Below are 16,091 nucleotides of genomic sequence, written 5' to 3'. Positions count from 1 at the left end.
ATCTCAATGAAAGAAAAAATGAACATTGAACAAAAATAGTCTAAATTCATTTATCTTAATAAATTAATCATTGTTTTATTCTTTCTCTGAGATTTGTCACAATTCATTGCTGCTAATTCTGCCAAAGTAGTCCATTGTCAAGAGTAGTTTGGAGTCCTAGCCAGTTTGGCTCAGTGAATAGAGCATAGGCCTGTGAATCAAAGGGTCCTGGGTTTGATTCCCATCAATGGTATGTACCTTGGTTGCAGGCTTCTCCTTGGCCAGGGCCCTGGTTAGGGCTTGTGCAAGAGGCAACCAATCAATGTGTTTCTATCACATCAGTGTATCTCTCTGTCTTTCCCTCTCTCTTCCACTCTCCCTAAAAATCAATGGAAAAATATCCTCAGGTGAGGATTAAAAAAACAAAACAAAACAAAAAACGTAGATCTTAGGAAATACTAAGCAATTGAGATTTCTCTCTCTCTCTCTCCCTCTCTCTGTTGTATTACTAAATGCATATAGTTAATGATAATAAACCATTTTAATTGTTTAAGATGAACAAACTTTAGTTCCATCAATCAATATTCCATGCTCAGTTATTTATAGAAAATATTTTTCACCTGAATTTTATTCCCTCTAATGTACAATTACTTATAAAATATTCTTATTATAATTTTCAAGGTTTGGTGTTTCATAAATTTTGTATAGGTTTTAAAGAAATGATTTCTTTATGAATCAAGTTAAAATGTGTATGTAGTTATTTGTTTTGACATCTAATAGTTATTTTAATTGAGTTTTATTTTGAAACAAATTGCAATTGATACATTCCTGTGTACACAGTTTTTGCAAATCTTCCATTACTAATAAGATTCCAGCAATCTGGATTTTGTTGATGGTGGTGGTATTGTTAAAATTCCTGATTTTAACATAGCTGCAACTTGTTTAATATACAATATTATCATGTGGGTAAATCATCTCAATATATCTGTAAGCAGAATACCATAGTTTTGATCTCCTGATCAAAACTCCCAGCAGTGTTGTAGGAAAATTGAGCAATATTTTTTTATAGAACTTGATAAACAAGAGTTTTCTATAATTCCTCTTAACTACTTATAAAGATAAGTTATAGCTGCTACAGATAATTGATTTGATTATTTCAATAGTCATAAGCATTATGATTTTAGAATATTAGGTGTTTTTAGTACTTAAATTCCCCAACAATTTTAAGCATTGTACTCCTATCCAGTGGAAGGAATAAGAATCAAATAATTTCTGCTCATTACAAATACCTTTATATCCATGACCCAATACATTATTTTGAATTTTGCATTGAAAGAGTTTATTATAGCAAGGTTCTAATGATCAAAGATTGATTCGTCAGTCTATTGTAATTGGATAAAGTGATTAGCCACTGGTAATAGTTTTACCTTGAAGCAGCAAATACTATACTACAGTGATATTCAACTTGGGATTAGATAAGTTAATCAGTTTAATAAATTGAATTAAGTATAAAATTTTCTAATGATAATATTTATTTATTCTGGGCTTGTCGATAAAGTTTATAAGTAATCTTCATAAATTTTAGTACATTATATACTACTAGAGGCCCAGTGCACAAAATTTGTGCACTAGGGTGTGTGTGTGTGTGTGTGTGTGTGTGTGTGTGTGTGGGTGTCCCCTCAGCCTGGCCTGCATCCTTTCGAAGTCTGGGAGCCCTTGGGGAATGTCCGACTGCTGGCTTAGGCCTGCTCCCCACCACCACCACTGCGCTCGCCAGCCATGAGCCCAGCTCAGGGCTCTGGCTGAGTATCACTCCCCTGTGGGAGTGCACTGAACACCAGGGAGCAACTCCTGCACTGAGTGTCTGCCTCCTGGTGGCCAGTGTGCGTCATAGTGACCGATTGTTCCACCATTTGGTCGATTTGCATATTAGCCATTTATTTATTTATTTTTCTTTATTGATTAAGGTATTACATATGATCTTATTAGCCTTTTATTATATAGGATATCTCTAGAAGCCATTTCATGCATTACTATCTTGGTTTGGTTTATAAAGTATACTTCTTTGTAGGGGAATATTAATATTTAAATTTGTAGTTTTTATGTGTGTATCTTTTCATCTCTAAATTATTTTAAGTGAGTTGCAAATCTATTACCTGTTTTGATAAGATACAAATATTTACTGAACTGACAGAGCATGTTATTTACAAATTTAAAAAATGTATAAATGTGAACATTTTTCTTTGAGAACTGCAAAATCAGGATGTGATAAATTCCAAACGAATGTGATGTTAGCTTCCTCGTAATTATAGTTTCTGAATGATAAATTCAATTTCATACACTGTACAATTATTAACCATGTTCTCAATACCACATTGGGCGTCTGAAGGAATAGCTCATTTGGTACCAGTTTCTTCCTTCCTTCCTTTCTTTCTTTCTTTCTTTCTTTCTTTCTTTCTTTCTTTCTTTCTTTCTTTCTTTCTTTCTTTCTTTCTTTCTTCCTTCCTTCCTTCCTTCCTTCCTTCCTTCCTTCCTTCCTTCCTTTCTTTCTTTTTTCATATTTCTGGTTTTTTTCTTTTTTTAAAAAAAACTCATCTTTAGTTTTGAAAGTATTACAGATGTCTCTTTTGTTCTTCTGTTTTCTTTTTTTCCTATTGACCCCTTCCACCCCACATCTGACCCTCTCAGGCCTTCACCATGAGCTATGCATATATGTGTATAACTCCCCCAGTTTGGTACCAATTTCTACTTTACTCTTACTCTATTGTCTTAGGTCACTTATTTTTAGTTCATATTGCATATATTTTATTTGCATTTTCTAACAAAGTAGCATTATTTCATATACCACTCAGTTCACCTCTGCCAATTATATTTGATTGAATAAACAATTGAAAGTAAATGGTATCGATAATACTCAACAACAAACATCCTGAATCAATAAAAGTTTAGTTTAAATTTAGTTTCCTGATGACCCAAGATAGTAATTATTCATAAATTTTCAGAGAAGAAAGTGCACCCATATTTATTTATAATTTTAGGTGGTTGTTTGATTACATTGAAAAGGGCTTTATCTTTTTTTGATTAGTAATACATCTATAATTAAAGTATAAATGCTAAGTGAATAAGTCAATTTAATCATGTACTTCTCATGATTTATTTTGTCCTTCAGCTCTTCTGAAAAACTTGATTTTTTAATAAAGTTTAACACTTGAAATATACATACTTTAATGAAACCATATGAATTTTACTACAAAATTAACACAAATAGTCTGTTATATGTAAGTGTATAATTTTTAAAAACATGTAATTTTATTTAAAACATATTTGATCATCATGGTAGAATAATTAATATAAATTTAGTAACTATAATGTGAAACTATGTTTTTTCTTTACTTCATAGCAGAATGGATAAAACAATTGAGTTTCTAACACTATCCAGTTACTTTATAATACTGATACTACATAAACATTCATATTTGATCTACACATTAGCATTATTAGTATGATAAAATATTGTAGGGTTTTTTTTGTAATTTATTGATTTTTAGAAAGAGAGAAACATCGATCTGTTGCCTCCTGCAGGGGCCCCACCAGGGACATAAACCGCAATCTCAGTATGTGCCATGACTGGGAATTGAACCCACTACCTTTTCGTGTAAAGGACAATGCTTCAACCAACCGAGGGCAAAATATTGTAATTTTTTTGCACATTTTTATTTTTCATGTCTATACACCAAATAAATATTAACATAAACATCCCTGCCTAAAATTAAAAGGTTGTGTGTGATTATTTTTAGTCTTGGTAAATTAAACAACAAATTACAAGTCTTCCAATAATTCCAGTATAATTAATCTTTTCAATAAATCTATGAACTATCTTTAGGCACTTTCAATAGTTGAAATTATTGTGTAAAACATATCCTTAAATTATTTATTTCCTCCTAATATGCTTATTTACTATTGTGTATGCCATGTATTATTATGCACTTACTATGAGATAAGCAGCATGCTAAATACATCCTAGAGATGAATTCCTATAATGCTTACAATAACCCCATTAAATAGATATCCTCACTCTCATCTGGCACCTGAGAATCTGAAAGTCAAGAGTTGTGTGACATACTGACTCACACAGCTATTAAGTGTTAGAATCAAGATTCAAACCCTAGTGTTTTAAAGCTAAAGCTCATTTTTCATCATTATAGAATACTGCCCATATTCTTGAGAGAGTTGTCAACATTACTGTGTCTACTTCCTCCCTTCCCATTCTCTTCTCAGTTATTTAAATTTGATGTCTATTTTCACTTGCCCATGGTTAATGGTCCCTGTATTGCTACACATGACATCTGCTTTGACAAATGACCTCCCTAGTGCCATATCCATTAAATCTTATCTATTAATTTATTGATATAGTTGGCAGCTCTCAAGAATATCTGAATATCTTGGTTTTTTTAAGATTTAGTTCTTTTTCTATTTTTCCAATCTGTTAATACATTAATTAAAAATAGCAAAGTATGGAAAAAATGTAAGATGTCCAGTAGGAATTAAAGGAAATGCTTTCAGCCTTTGTAATGTAATTAATGTTATATTGTACAAAATGGTTCTTTATGTAATTGATACAACAGTGGACTGGAGTCTTGTAGTCCTAGAGTCTAATATGGATACATTAAGAATTAATGTTTTAATTCAGGAGAAAATAACATTTCATCTTTAACCTCAGTTTACCTCCAGAAAAATGGCATATAAAAAAGCTTCCACTTCATACCATGTGTAGAATGTCATTTGATTACCCCTATATTTTTATCACTTAAAACATGGTAATGAAAATGTAGTATAGTGAAAATAAATAACATTTATCTTTTAAAAACTTTCAGTTTGTTCCTTTTTGCATTTTCTATGTTAACAGATATTTAGCCTTTCTGTAAAACCCCTATCTATAAAATGGAAATGTCTTTGACTTATGCACTTAATAAAATTATTTGAAAAAATATATACTCTCATATTTTTTCACTTCTAACATTTTTACATAAATTTAAATGTAAATTGGGTCATTTTAATGTAGTTTCTCTCTCTCTCTTTCTTTAATCCTGTCAGAGGACATGATTTTATTCATTTTTTTAGAGACAGAGGAAGGGAGACAGAGAGAAACATCAAGTGGTTGCCTCCTAAGCACCCCAACCGTGGATAGAACCTGCATTCTAGGTATGTGTCCTGACCAGGAATTCAACCTGCAACCTTCTGGTGTATGGATCCATGCTCAAACCAACTGAGTCACTCGGCCAGGGCTTCATGTAGTTTTTAAAAATATATACTCAACATAAACAATGTGTCAAAAATGGGGGGGGAAAGGCAGAATTTTTTTTTACCAGGTACCTCAAGCCTTGTAAATGTTGAGGTTATCCTGCCCCATTAGCATAGAGAAATGGATGGAGGTTGGTCAGGCCCAAGAAGTTCTCAGGTTGATGGAATAAACTGGCACATCTATATCACTTTACTCATTGGAGACCACAGTGTTTACCTCCAGCAAGAAATTTCTTAGATAAGGACTCCCATCAAGGGTTCATCTCCAAGGCCTGCTGTTTGTCTGCTAGAGTGTGCATAAGAGATCTGACCTTAGAAGTGATTGGGAGGATAATGAGGTAATTATGTGAAAACCCTATTGTAAGCTGCAGAAGGCAGCAAAATGAAGAGCTGTCGACTCTTTATCCCCAAAATACCATCAAGGTATTTAAAGCTTTAAAAGAAGCTCATTTTCAGTAAGTTTCTATGTGAATCTGTCCATCTACACTAAAAGTAGTTTAAATATAAGTTTAAAAAAATAAAACTATTACCCTTTTAACATAACACTTTGGAACCTACCAATAAATATTTTGAAAATATATCAAAAAGTTCATCTTTAACTGTTAATATCAGCCAGGGACAACAAATGGCATGGAAGATAGCATTTGAGAACCTATAACTTTTGCAGTCAGATAAATCTAGGGAGGAGGTAAATCTAAGGAGCCACACAGATGTGGTTTGATAGTTCACACTCACAATTATGAGAAACTTACTCAACAGGAGGATGTGTAACTGAGGAGAGAGGATACAGGGGTATTATGCTATCAGAAGTAACATTAAAATAGGAAGTGACTTAACATTTTCTCAACATTAAATTAATGTTACATTAACAATCTCATAAATTAATCTTGTCATTAAGTATCTATACACTTAAGCCTATTTTATTGAGTCCACATGCATGTCTATATGAATTATATAAATACTAGAGGCAAGGTGCACAAATTCATGCACCAGTGGGGTCCCTGGGCCTGGCTTGCAGGATCGGGCCAAACCAGCTCTCCGACATCCCCTGAGAAGTCCCGGATTGTGAGAGGGCAGGCCAGGCTGAGGGACCCCACCAGTGCACTATCGGAGCCAGGGAGGGATGCAGGAGGTTGGCCAGCTGAGGAAGGATCGCAGGAGGGCTCCAGGGCATGTCCAGCCCATCTTGCTCAGTCCCAATCAGTTGGACCCCAGCAGCAAGCTAACCTACCAGTCAGAGCATCCGCCCCCTGGTGGTCAGTGCACATCATAGTGAGCAGTTGAGCAGCCTTAGCATATCATTAGAATATTATGCTTTGATTGGTTGACGGGACCACAGGATGACCGGACACTTAGTATATTAGGCTTTTATTATATAGGATATGTATGCTTATAAAATGTGCATATACACACATATTTGCATATCTTTTGCACCTATTTTATAAAATAACCTTTGTGTTAATAATAATATTAAATTAATTATGTTTTAACTTAATACTACTATTTATGGAACGTTTATACACACTTTTTCTATATATCCTTTTCCATTTAATGCTATATACTGTTCTTAGAACTTTCTTAAAGACCTCAACATTTCAGAAATTTGAATGGAAGCAAAACTAATATTACATTCCACTGCATCAAATTTGTGCTCTTTTTAAATGTCTGTAATGTAATTAATTCTCAGAATAACATTTTCATCTCTTTCTCTCCTGAAATTCTCTTAATTACTTCTCATCACCTTTTTAATATGTTTTTATTTGTATTAGTCTGGGTTGTCCAGAGAAAAAAGAACCAAGAGGAGATATATATGTACTTCGGTCTGAATGCAAAGGCCTGAGAATCTGGACGCTGAGGGTATAATTCAGTCTGAGCTGAGTTTTATGTCAGGGGAGAAGACTGATGTTCCATCTCAAGCAAAGAGAGCAAATTCCCCCTTTCTCTGTGTTCAGGCTCTCGGTGGATTGAATGATGTCCACTGGATCTTCTTTACTACTAAATTTAAGTGTTCAAATGCTAATATGTTCTGGAAACACCTCAGACATACCCTGAAAAGTTTTACCAGCTATATGGGCATCCCTTAGCCTAGTCAAAGTGATGCATACAAATAACCATCATCCATTACTGTTATCTTGCAACTCTGCTTTGAATATGTTTTCATTGCCTTTTTTTCACTTTTATATTTTTAACATTAATAAATATCTACTTTTTTAGATTTATTGAGCTTCCTAGAGCAAAGTGTTCCCCATAACTATTTTTATGATTCACTTTTATATTTGATTTCCTATTTTTCTTAATCTCTTCAAATACAAGCACCAAAAAATTTTTCAGTAATTTTTGCCTCATTTGTCCCCTTTCAATGTTCACTACAAGTCCATGTAACCATTGCCAAAATATTCTTAATTCTCTGTTCTCCCTCATTGCCCCTTCACATTTCTTCTTGTGAAAGTATTAAAAGTTTGTTAAATTATACTTACCTAGGACACAAATAATATTTTTAATAACAAATATTTCTTGGACCTTTGAGATATCATGAAATCATCCAGATGTTTAATTAAACTGCAACTAGAGGCCCAGTGCATGGAATTTGTGCACTGGAGGAGTGTCCCTCAGCCCAGCCTGCACCCTCTCCAAGCTGGAACCCCTTGGGGGATGTCCGACTGCTGGAAATTCCTCTCACAATCTGGGACTGCTGCCTCCTAACCACTCACCTGCCTGCCTGATTGCCCCTAACTGCTTCTGCCTGCCAGACTAATCGCTCCCTAACTGCTCCCCTGCTGGACTGATTGATGCCTAACTGCTCCCTTGTCGGACTGTTCACGCCCAAATTCCATCCCCTGCTGGCCTGATCGCCCACAACTGCCCTCCCCTGCCAACCTGGATGCCCCTAACTGCCCTCCCCTGCAGGCCTGGTCCCCCCCAACTGCCCTCACCTGCTGGCCCAATCACCCCCCAACTGCCCTTCCCTGCTGGCATGTTCACCCCCAACTGACCTCCCCTGCTGGCCTGATCACCCACAACTGCCCTCCCCTGCCAGCCATCTTGTGGCAGCCATCTTGTGATGAAATGAGGGCGGTCATCTTATAACCACATGGGGGCAGCCATCTTGTGTGAGGGTGTGATGGTTAATTTGCATATTATATAGGATATATATAGTGGGTTTTAAGTATTGTAATATTATCAGTTTGGGGTAAATTTTAGATTTTTATAAATGATGCTATTGTGATGTTTTATCATATCCCTATAAATTAACTAAACAATGATGTTGTTATTCCTTAGTTGACTCACTATTCAATTAATTTATTGGAATTTAAAACCTTTTATTCATTAATTTGTCTCATCTATGTTTTGTATTTATTCAGGAAAATTGGCTTCTGAGAGTTGTGTTGTGAGATATAGAGAAAGAAGAAGGCTATAAGTTATCTGCTCTAATCTCAATCAACATTATTTACTTTTTGGGTAGCCACACAAGACTAATATCATACAAATATTGATACTTCCTTTTATTTATAGCAATTTTTATTATATACTACATTACTTGTTTATATTAATAAATTCTATCTGTAGAGTAGTAGGAATACTTCCTTATATTATATCAAAATATTGCCAAAATTTAATGTGGATGATATGCAAGAATAAAAGGCATAGACCGGCAATTGTTTAGATTATGCATGTACTGTTAAAAATTGTGTATTTTTTTCTAGTTAAATTAATGGTTTACTCAATAATATTTTTCACTTGCTATCATCATAAGACACTTGTGTTTTATTCAGTTAACAAATATGCCAAAATAAGGTCTTTATTCTTCATTCTATTCAAGAGCAAGAGATCATTCTATACAAGAGAACAAAAGATATATATATATATATATATATATATATATATACACTAGAGGCCCGGTGCACAAAAATTTGTGCACTCGGGGTGAGGGGGGGTCCCCCAGCCCAGCCTGTGCCCTCTCACAGTCTGGGACCCCTCGGGAGATAACAACCTGCTGGCTTAGGCCTGCTCCCCGGTGGCAGAGGGCAGGCCCAATCCCTAGGTGCAGCCCCTGGTCAGGCTCAGAGCAGGGCTGATTGGGGAGTTGGGGTGCCGCCCCGTCATGCACAGAGCAGGGCGGATCAGGAGGTTGCGATACCACCCTCAGTCACGCTCAGGGTAGACTGATTGGGGGGTTGGGGCACCGCCCCCTGTTACACTCAAAGCAGGGTCAATGGGGAGGTTGCGGCACCACCCCCTGTCACGCACAGAGCAGGGCCAATCAGGGGGTTGAGGAGCTCCCCGCTGTCACTCACAGAGTAGGGCCGATAGGGGAGTTGGGGCACCGCCCCCTGTCACACACAGAGCAGGGAGGATCAGGGGGTTGGGGCGCTGCACCCTGTCACACTCAGGGCAGGGCCAATGGTGAGGTTATGGCTCTACCCTGTCACACACAGAGCAAGGCCCGTGGAGGGGGATTGGGGAGCCACCCTCTATTACCCAACAGAACAGTGCCGATCAGGGGGTTGGGGCGCCACCACTGTCACACTCGGGGCAGGGCCGATGGAGTGGTTATGGCTCTACCTTGTCACACACAGAGCAGGGCCCATGGGGGCGGGGGGTTGGTGTGCTGCACCCTGTCACACACAGAGCCGCAGGGCGATCGGGGGATTGGTGGGCTCCCCCCTATCAGGCACAGAGCAGGGCCGATCAGGGGGTTGGGGCGCCACCACTGTCACACTCAAGGCAGGGCCAATGGAGAGGTTATGGTTCTACCCTATCACACACAGAGCAGGGCCCATGGCGGCAGGGTTTGGGGCGCCTCACCCTGTCACACACAGAGCAGGGCCGATCAGGGGGTTGGTGCACTGCACCCTGTCAAACACAGAGCTGCAGGGCAATCGGGGGATCGGGGAGCTCCCCCCCATCAGGCACAGAGCAGGGCTGATCAGGGGGTTTGGGCGCTGCCCCCTGTCACGCTGATCCCGGTGCCGGGAGGCATATTACCCTTTTACTATATAGGATAGAGGCCTGGTGCACAGGTCGGGGCCAGCTGGTTTGCCCTGAAGGGTGTCCTGGATCAGGGTCGGGGTCCCCACTGGGGTGCCTGGCCAGGCTGGCTGAAGGGCTGAGGGCTGTTTTCCCGCTGGCAGTTGACTAAAAGCTCCCAACTGCTCCTTGTTTCCTTTTTTTTTTTTTTTTATTCTGGGCCAGCTTTAGCTCTGAGGCCTCGCTGCTGAAAACATGGATACAATGTTGCGGTCCGGGGCTGACTGAAAGCCGCTTTTGTTTAGCTTCTTATTTGCAACATAGTAATAGTTGCTTAGAGTTGCAGTTGAGAGTCCGGCAAGTGAGGCGGGGAACGTTGGAGTCTGCAGTTCCTGGAGGAAGCAAGCCTCCCTGCTCGCTTCAGTGCATGGCTGCCGGCCGCCATCTTGGCTGACAGTTAATTTGCATAAGGATACGCTGATTAGCCAATGGGAAGGGTAGCGGTCGTACGCCAATTACCATGTTTCTCTTTTATTAGTGTAGATATACACACACACACACACACACACACACACACACACTAGGGGCCTGGTACACAAAGATTCATGCACTTGGGGGATGGGGGGAGTGGAGGGGGGTGTTCCTCAGCCCAACCTGCACTCTCTCCAATCTGGGACCCCTCAGGGGAGCCCTCTCCAATCCGGGAGTTTCTGTCTGTCTTTGCAATCATATGAGCGAAATGTCTGAGACCACCAACCCAGTTTGGTTTGTTGCTCACAGAATAATAGAGGCATTTTTTTTCTTTGCTCCATTGGTGGAGATTTCCTGGAAGTTTTAGGATATCTTCCCTTTAATTTTTCCTAGACACTCTGATTTTACTTATGTCTCTCACCTTTGATTTCCCTCCATCACCAACCGCAACAGTAACTTGCTCCAGGGTCACTTTGCTCTAGTGTCTAGGAAAACTATGATTCCCAGCATTCCTGGTACTCCCTGTGTTCTGGGCTTCCGCTTCTGGTCCAGGGGCTGCCACCAAAACTACTATTCCCAGAATTCCTGGTGCTCCCCACGCTCTGGGTTTTCCCTGACCAAGGGAGCCATGTCCCCCCAAGCCTCTGGCTTTCCTGCTCTGTTCTCTGTCCAGTGACCAAGAGAACCATGTCCCCCGAAGGGAGAAACCGAGGGAGTGACCTAGGGAGCCACATCCCCCCAAGCTGCCGGCTCTCCCACTCTGCTCTGTGTATTCAAATTACTCGCCATCTTTGTTGGGTTAATTTGCATACTCACTCCTCATTGGCTGGTGGGCATGGTTTGCCTGGCTTGAGTGTAGCGAAGGGATGTTTAATTTGCATTTTTCTCTTTTATATTATAGGATATATATATATATATATATATATATATATATATATATATATCTTAGAAATATCAGACAAACACAATTTCATACATATACATATATATATATATCATATATATATACATAAATATACCATTTTTTAACAGTACATACTTAATCTAAGCAATTGCCAGTTATGCCTTTTATTCTTCCACATAACATTTTGGCAATGTTTCTGATATAATATAAGCACCTTTGTGGGTTGCAAAATATAAATGATGTCATTAAGTATTATTTTAAATAGTTCTAATTTAACAAGTGCATAATCAGACAACCATCTTTCATAAGTTAATATCTATTTTGTTATTAACACTGTATATAAATACTAAGAAAAATTGTTATTAAGTATTTATTTTCTATATATTTTTATTATCAAAATTTATGTACCCAAGGCTATTTTCTATTTTTAATATTACAAATAATTGTTACATATTTCTTGTTCAATAAAATATAATGTCTTCAAACATTTTTAAAAACACAATTTCATATAATATTTACTTTGGAAATGTTCTTATTTTATGATAACTTTTATAGGATCTAATTTTGCTGCTTTTAAATTTTAATGATTTTCTGTTATGCTAAATTTGTGATGCATGATGAGATAAACAGAAAAAAACCTGTATGTTAATTTTGTAAAATTAATTTAAGATACTTTAGAAGCACTATAACAACCTTGTTAATTATATAAAAAAGTGAGTTTATAATTTATGCACCATCAAAAAAAGTGTTTCTTAACACAGTAACAAATCAATTAATTAGGGCTCAGATAAATATGGCATGATATAATGCTCTATTAGACCATAAAAAAAGAAATAACCAGGTGAGGACAAATTAGCACTAAGTAGATATGGGTAGATCTTTGTACACTGTTTAAAAATATGATATTGCCTGAGCTTTTTAAAAATGTTTGTAGTTAGATATATCAGACAAACACAAATTAAAGAACATTCTAAAAGTAATACTATTCTGTAATCTTCAAAAATGTGCAGGATATTAAAGTCAAGAATGAAGCGTTGTACTGGACTATGAAATTGGGTTGGATTGTCCAATGTAAAAGCTATTATTGGGACAATTTTTGAAATCTGCATGAAGTATCCAGATTGAGGATATATGGGGCATTTTTTACTGACTTTATTTTTTCTCTAATTTTGAAATGTATTCAAAATAAACAGTAAAAGAGAAAGAAAAAGAAATAACTGATTGAAGTGTGTGTCTTGTTAAAATTATAGCTAATGTATACCTCATGGTAAATTATATCCTTTTATTCACATAAAATCTGAAGTTACAGAATTAAAGGTCATGAAACTTTGAAAATAATGTGAACAAACACTTAATACAAATAACGGACATATGTCCTATAAAAAGTAAAAACAAACAATTTTATTCATGCTTAAAATAATGTTTGTTAACAATTCTTGCATTGACAAATACAAAATTTCTCAATACTTGATAATGTAAGGGCTTAGATGCTAAGGGGTGGAGAATGTTGGATTTGAGGGCCATATAAAGCCTGTGAAATCATTTGGTCTGGCCCTGACAAGACATTAAGGGTGAACTAATTAAATGTTTGACCAAATATAGCAGGCTAATTTTTAAGTTGATAATTTTGCATGTCTCGTGAATCATGTTATAAGTATCCCAATGGTTCTTGGCAGAAAAAAGATTCCCCATACCTGAGAAACACATATCCTACCTAATAATAAACAAACATGGTAATTAACTGTACCTCCGACACGCTTCCCATTGGCTAATCAGGGTGATATGCAAATTAACTGCCAACCAAGATGGCGGCCGGCAGCCAGGCAGCTGAAGCGAACAGGAGGCTTGCTTGCTCCAGTGATGGAGGAAGCCAAGGTTCCCCGCCTGCCGCTGCCGGCCTCTGAGCTGCAGTCTAAGCAACTATGTTGCAATTATAGAAGCTAAACAATCCCCAGAAACCTGCTTTCAGCCAGCTGGGCCTCAGAGCTGGAGTTGCAACAGTATATTAATTATAGAAGCTAAACAAAGCCCAGATATCTGCTTTCAGCAGCCGAGGTCTCAGAGCTGGAGAAGAGTCTCAGAGCTAAAGCTGGCTCTCAGCTCCAGTGACAGCCATAGAAGGTAAATAAATCCCAGAATAAAAAAAAGAAAAAAAGGAGAGGTTGGGAGCTTCAGTCACCCGCCAGCTTGAAAACGGCCCTCAGCCCCTCACCCAGAATGGTCAGGCACCCCAGTGGGGACCCCTACCCTGATCCGGGACACCTTTCAGGGCAAACCAGCCGGCCCCCACCTGTGCACCAGGCCTCTATTCTATATAGTAAAAGGGTAATATGCCTCCCAGCACTGGGATCAACGGAGCTGCAAGGCCTCCTGGCACCAGGAACAGCGGAGCTGCAAGGCCTCCTGGCACCAGGAACAGCAGAGCAGCAAGACCTCATTGCCCCGGTGTCAAGTGGAGCCACAAGGCCTCCCAGCACTGGGATCAGCAGAGCCTCGAGGCCTCCTGGCCCCTGGAGCAGTGTGATAGGGGGCAGCACTCAAACCCCCTGATTGCCCTGTGGCTCTGTGTGTGACAGGGTGCGGCACCCTAACCCCGCCATGGGCCCTGCTCTGTGTGTGACAGGGTGGAGCCGCAACCTCTCCATCAACCCTGCCCTGAGTGTGACAGGGGGGAGTGCCCCAACCCCCTGATTGGCCCTGCTCTGTGTGTGACAGGGTATGGAACCCCAACCCCCCTGATTGGCCCTGCTCTGTGTGTGACAGGGTATGGAACCCCAACCCCCCAGATGGGCCATGCTTTGTGTGTGACAGGGGGAGCTCCACAACCCCCTGATCGGCCGTGCTCTGTGCATGACAGGGGGTGGCGCCGCAACTTCTCCATCGTTCCTGCCTTGAGTGTGACAGGGGGCGGCGCCCCAACCCCCGAATCGGACCTACCCTGAGTGTGACTGGGGGTGGCACCACAACCCCCTGACCCACCCTGCTCTGTGCATGACAGGGGGAGGCACCCCAACTCCCCAATCGGCCCTGCTCTGAGCCCGACCAGGGGCTGCAGGGCTGGCACCTAGGGATTGGGCCTGCCCTCTGCCACCCAGGAGCAGGCCTAAGCCAGCAGGTCATTATCTCCCAAGGGGTCCCAGACTATGAGAGGGCACAAGTAGGGCTGAGGGACACCCCCCCGCCAGTGCACAAATGTTTGTGCACCGGCCCTCTAGTCCGTATTTATAAAAAGCCAGAGGCCATGACGACCAAAACGACCAAATGACCTGTCGCCATGAGATGGCATTGACTGGTAAGTGGGCTGAACTGCTGACCTCTCGATCCCTCCCCCTGGCTCCTGCAGCTGGCAGTGGCTTGCTCCCATTTCCTGTGGGCTCCAGCGGCTCCCACCCACCTCCAGCAAACTGCCACTGCCCAGTGTAGCCAGTGAACCAGCCTGATCAGAGGTGGGGCAGCCAACCTTGTGGCCCCTACCCCCACCAGCCTGCCCCTGATTGGACTCTCCCATCTGGATGAAGAGTGGGCTACACAAAGCCTGGACCCTTCCTGGCAGCTCCGAGTCCCTGAGGTTGAGAATTCTAATGGCCCTGCCCAGAGAGTAGAGGCGCCTGACAGGCAGGGACAGGGATCACAGGCCTCCAGGGAACACCACAGAGTTATTAAGGAGAGGAGAGGGCCTGCGGAGAGGGGAGGAGACGAAGCCAGTGGACATCAGCCCAGAATGCAGCCCTTCTCCCCTGAGGCAGTGGGCCCTCAACCCAGAACCCCAGCCTGAATCGGAAGAACCCGAGGGAGACTTCAGAAAGCTCTACCCAAAGCTGCATGTTGAGAATAAGAGATTTCTTGAGGCCCAGGCTGAGACCACACTGCTGGCTGGTGCAGCTCAAGGTGGAGCTGGAGCATGCCACACAGAGGCAGGAGAGCTTTTCAGAGAGTATGGCCCTCCTGGAGTTGGAGAGATTTGAGTGCAGGGCTGTGGAACACAAGGCTGCTGAGCTGAAAGAGGAGCTGAAGGGCCTGTCCCATGTATGGGCTGACAACCAGCGCCTCAAGGACGAGAATGTGGCCCTGATCCGTGTCATCAGCAAACTGTCTAAGTGACCCTGGAGGACTTGCCCCTGTACCCACATTTATACAGCTGCTTCTGCCACACGCCCCCCTCCCCCTGTGTGAACATGAGTGACAGGGCTGCCGGGGAGTCTCTGAGAAGCCATAACCTCCCCTTGGTACCTCCAGGATGGGAGGGGAGGACAGAGCCCCCAGGAGCGAAGGAGGCCATCTGAGGACAGGATGGAGAGGGGAGGCTGAGCCAGGTTGGGGGACCAGGCTGCAGGCAGGATGAAGAAGGAACCGAGGACCAGGAAGTGCCAGGACCAGTAGCCAGGACCAGAATGGCCACCCGGAGGTCCACTCTCACGTGTGTTGCCATCAGTCACTCCTCCCGCACTTGAGCAAGGATCCAAGAATG

The 16,091-nt window shown here is 40.9% G+C and overlaps 1 pseudogene; it reads left to right on the top strand.

Moving 5' to 3' along the window:
• Window positions 1-15,724, top strand: part of LOC139002580 (broad substrate specificity ATP-binding cassette transporter ABCG2-like) — an 85,826-nt pseudogene extending 70,102 nt beyond the window's left edge.
• The last annotated feature ends 367 nt before the right edge of the window (window positions 15,725-16,091 follow it).

This window comes from Myotis yumanensis, unplaced genomic scaffold, assembly GCF_028538775.1.
Source record: "Myotis yumanensis isolate MYYU_CA2020_CCGP unplaced genomic scaffold, mMyoYum1.0.hap1 SCAF_2, whole genome shotgun sequence".
In the NCBI taxonomy this organism is placed as follows: Eukaryota; Metazoa; Chordata; class Mammalia; order Chiroptera; family Vespertilionidae; genus Myotis; species Myotis yumanensis.
The sequence above is the reverse complement of the archived record's forward strand: the minus strand, read 5'-3'. Positions and strand labels throughout refer to the sequence as shown.